We start from the raw sequence: 4866 nt of genomic DNA on the forward strand, positions 1-4866 counted from the left end.
AGTTCGGGTACAGACCTGGCTTTAAACATAGTACATACATTTTCTAAAAGGGATGAGGTCAGAGCTATACTTTTAACACTTCTAATCTAAATAAGGCAGAGGAATGGTTACAGAGATCAGGGCTGAGGTTCCCGTCTTGGATCCGCTCGGTGGTCAAAGAGACAAAACAGCCTGGAAAGAAGGTCACATGCAATTTATATGTGGCATTCCCATCCAAGGGATGTACACCCCCTCAGTGTTTATCAGTAGACCATGTGTCACAATTGTCAAGTCAAGTCAAATTTATTTATATAGCGCTTTTCAGCAACAAGGCACTCAAAGCGCTGTTGTAAATTGTGGTGTCTATCTGATAGAGTGGGTTACACTTGCTGTGTAAAAGCAGGTGTAAAAGCACTTGTCCAATCTTTAATCTAAGTGTGGCTGCAACATTCTAATCAACACGGTTATATAGAGTTTTTCACAAACAAACCCAATGTACTGAATTTATGTCAAACAGTAGGTAATTTGTCCTTATAATGTGTGTCAGTAATGAGTCTTATCAATATAGTGAAAACATTAGCTTGTATACCTTATCATTATGGTGTAAGTGTGAAAGCTCATCTATAAATAATGATAGGAAAGGTTATTCGCAACCTAGCCAGCCATCCAAATGTGAGGATTTCTATTCTGTGTAGATTAGAAAAAATCCATAATAAATTCAAACTTGTGTACCCAATTCTTTATTGTAAAAGTCTATGTAGTTGTGTGATGCATTAACATTTCAAATGAAAACTTACCCCAAAATTATGGGTGGGTATATGCAAACTTCTGACAGGGACTATAGATCAGTTCTTAACACCAAGATTGTATCAGCAGTTCCATAGTTTTGCTAATTTCAGGAATAAATCAGCAAATCAAATTACATTGGTGTTAAGTCTAATGTTTAATATCATGACTTCAAAATACAACTTTTAGGAAATATTTTAGTCTGAAAGATGGAAATTTTAATGTTCATTATTAAATGCACTATGAGTCACAATATAATTGTGGCACTGTAAGAAGTGTCTGAAAAATGAATATAAATATAGCTGAAATTTGTCAAAACAATGCATGAGTGTCAGGCCACGGAGCTGAGTGCAGGTATTGTGTACTGTGTGAGTGTTATTCTCCCTTTCTTCACCAGGGTGCGGCAGGCAGGCGCTGGAGCAGCCCAACAGCTCACAGCTGTGCTGCATTTGGAGCAATCAGCATGTGGATACTTAAGCAGCTGGGACTCTGGAGGAGGTGTTGGATCGTAATCAGACCAAATCAACCTTGCTCTGAACCTGCCTTTGTGTCGCCTGCATCTAACCCAGCTCTGTTACTGCCTCAAGGTTGCTGTCAGCAGTCCTACTCTGGATAACCCTCTGTGGCTCTGGTCGTTTTCCCTGTTGGCTGTCAGCAAGCCCGTTCCCTGATAACTGCTGTGGCTAGTCTCCCGCTTATGGTGAAAACTTCATTGAATTCACTCCTGCCCAAGGACCTCTCTGGATCCACCAGATCTAATTCAACACTCGCTCCTCGCTTCACCTGCTCTGCCTGTCCACCTTCCAAAATCGTACACCATCTGGAGCAATCCGCTCACACGGCACCCTTGCCAGCCAACCTCCACCTAGGTGGCTTGCTCATCTCTCCCCGGACTCACCACCCTTACCCACAAGTAAGCCTCAAACTACTCTTCCTCATATCCAAGCTCATCTGCCTGATAGTAATCGCTCTCTTTCCCCTAGTGAGCCGTTTCCTGAAGCCAACCGGCTACCAAGTCCTGACGCTGCCCAGAAACATTATTTTCAATGAACAGTTTTAAAACGTTAATGTTTCTCCTGTGCGCTGCTCTAGAGTCTCCTGGTTCTGTGGTCATGACAATGAATGCATGAAATTGTGAATACTTGCTAAGCACGCCCAAAACGGAGATCAGAAAGTTTCAAATACTTGTGAATCAAACAACCAATTGATTATGTATCTATTTATCTAATCATTAGAATGTTACTCAACCTCCTTGAGCTAGCTGCCAAAAAGAGGTATAAAAGAGAGCCGTATTTGGTGCAGTATGTTGCATTAAGATTTAATACAATTTGTTTTATAAAAAAAGAGGTTCATTGATCTGTCCTTCCATCCAACGTTATCTGAGATGAGTCACAGCAGTAATGGGTCCAGTTAAGAAACCCAGACATGGCAGTACTCTCTTGCTCATTTTAGAGGATACCTGGACATTACTAGGTTAGAAAGGATATGCACTCTCTCCAATGAGTTCTGGGTTTGCCCTACTTTATGGTAAATGACTGCTGGAGATGGGCACCATCTCAGACTTGCAAGGATAAGCAGGTGTAGACAATAGATGAATGGATGTGTCCAGGTTTTCATTCAGTCTTTATCCAGATCTCATGGTCATCACGGTCGCAATGCAGATTGACAGATTTATTCAAGAGCTTTTCTTTTTGGATCAGCTCTTTCTTCACCATGACAAATTGGAGAAGTGCCTGCTATATGACACCAGGCCACATTCTGTCTGTGTTATTATCACTCATGAACAAGACCCCAGGAATATTAAGCAAATCTGCAAGAAGCTAAATTAAAACCTCTACCTGGAAGGAGCAGTCCACCTTTTTCCGATTGAAAACCATGTTTATAATGTCTTCTGAATGACTACACCTTTTAGGTCCTGTTCTAGAACAGCACAAACAGGATTAGAAACAAAGTGGTAGATATGGTGGGAAGAATCTCAGGTTGTGCTCTGGTTAAAATCTCCCCCTGCATGCATATTACGCAGCACAAAATGATTCAGGAGAACATCCTCAGATCCACAAAACACAATCTGGACCATACAACCAAACTGCCATGACCCCCTTAGAAGTTAGAAGGGTAAATATCTAGTCCACTCTTCCACAGCTACAAAAACCACAAGTTATAATGAAAATAAAAATAAAACTTAAACTATATATAATGTGTCTCTTTTAGGTAAAATACCATGTTGTGGCTCAAGAATGTAAAACAAAATCAAATTTATCTTTGTAAATCTTGAGTAGACTTGCAGACTGCCTGCCTCCACATAGTCCCATTCGTCTGCAATAATTATAACACTTGGAATTAATATGGCAATGATTTCTTGAAGATGAATACTAAAAGTAGCAACTGAAAATTACATTGCCTCATTAGATTGTAGGAGTTCTAGATGAGTTCACAAATCTCAACTCAGTGCAGAAGGTTGAAACTGACATCAGTAATAGGAGAGCTCCTTCCAATTCCTACCTCCTCTGGGCTAAAACACTCAGGAAATGATCCATCTTATTTTTGTACATGAGAAGGAAAGCAATATGCAAATGTCTAAGCAGTGATGTGCACTGTGGCTGGGCATTATTGAGACTTAATTTTCACATTTCTCCTACTCACTCATCTTAGTACTGCTCCGAGCCCCAACAATCGAAATGCAGGACAAGTGGCAATTCTCACTTATTTGTGCTCTCCCCGAACCACCCAGCAGACCATGAAATGAGTTCATTTCACTGCAGTGAGATGCAAATAACTAGTGCTACAATAATATCACATCCTGTCATAATCAGTTATGCATTTTGAAAAGGAGGAAAATGTGTCATATCTCTCACTTCCTCTGTTTTGTTTCCTGCTGAAAAGTACAAGGTCTTCTGACACAAATGCATGAAAAGGTTTGGCAGGATAAACTCAATTGTGATATTGTTCCTCATTGTCATTACAAGGATTTCATTTTGCTACCAAAATCTGCAATGTTCTGGCTACACTGTAATTGTTTCACTGGTTTCCTCTTTTCTAAGCCCTTTTATGCCATGAGTAATTCTTTTCTCTGTCATTTGTTCAAAAACTACACCCAGTGATGATCTGTTTACTAGATTGTTTCCATTGACGACTGACCAAAACTTTCAAACTTCCCACATTTTATTTTAATTACCATCAGTCTACATAATTTGATTGATAGTAAAAAGAGAAAGTGAAAAAGTATTAACTGATTACATTAAATACCAATTGATCACTGCAACAGTGTCTTCACAGGTCAGCCTAAATAGTCAATCAGAGAGCTGCAGCCTATCCAGTAGGCTGCAGCCCAAGTTGTCGCTAAAACTAATAAAGTAGAGCACATCACCCCAATTCTCAATTCCTTACAGCTGCTCCCTGTATCCCAGAGCATAGACTTTAAAATTATTCGGTTAATTTATAAATCACTGAATGAGTGATTTGTGATTCAATACAAACACTCGTATCCTTAACCCACTAATCCATCAATCCACCATCTTTGGGAATTTGAGAACCACTAAATGGGAGCTTCATAAAAAAAAAATAAAAAAAAATAAAAAATTCTGATCCTGAACTATCAAAGCTGACTTTTTGATTTGGAGAACCATTTGCTTTAGTCTGAACTCCCCCTACTTACTGGATTTCTCAGAATAAGCCCTGCCATCCATATGGAGGATGTTAAGTTCAGCTTGATAGTATCTTCAGTATTTTTATTTATATGATATATTTGGGGGTCCATAAGATCCCTTCTCTTCATGACTACTCCAACAGAAACAATGATGAGGGACATTCGCGGCAGAATTTATCCTGCATTGGAAAGTCTGTCATTGCTACCAAAAACACATAAACTGGACATAGCTTTTGCTTTGGTTGTACAGGGACCGTATAGACTATAAAACCGAATGATAACTACATGCTCCCTAAGCACCCCAAACAAAATGCTTCGGGGAACATTGAGCACTATTTGGTTCCATAAAATCCATATTGACTAGACAGTCATGGCTCCTCCAGCAGCATTGATTTTGTTTGTTTTATAGTGTACAGAACAGAAATGATGATGTGACATGTGTGAGCAGACAAAGA

General features: G+C 39.5%; 1 long non-coding RNA gene across 1 annotated transcript; it reads left to right on the forward strand.

Moving 5' to 3' along the window:
• The first annotated feature begins 1297 nt into the window (after nt 1–1297).
• LOC124861862 lies at nt 1298–3250 on the forward strand. Its single transcript, XR_007036775.1, has 2 exons — nt 1298–1678; nt 1749–3250. It is a non-coding gene; the product is annotated as an uncharacterized LOC124861862 (long non-coding RNA).
• Nucleotides 3251–4866: the final 1616 nt, after the last annotated feature.

The sequence above is a fragment of the Girardinichthys multiradiatus genome, chromosome 24 (genome assembly GCF_021462225.1).
Source record: "Girardinichthys multiradiatus isolate DD_20200921_A chromosome 24, DD_fGirMul_XY1, whole genome shotgun sequence".
NCBI classification, from domain to species: Eukaryota; Metazoa; Chordata; class Actinopteri; order Cyprinodontiformes; family Goodeidae; genus Girardinichthys; species Girardinichthys multiradiatus.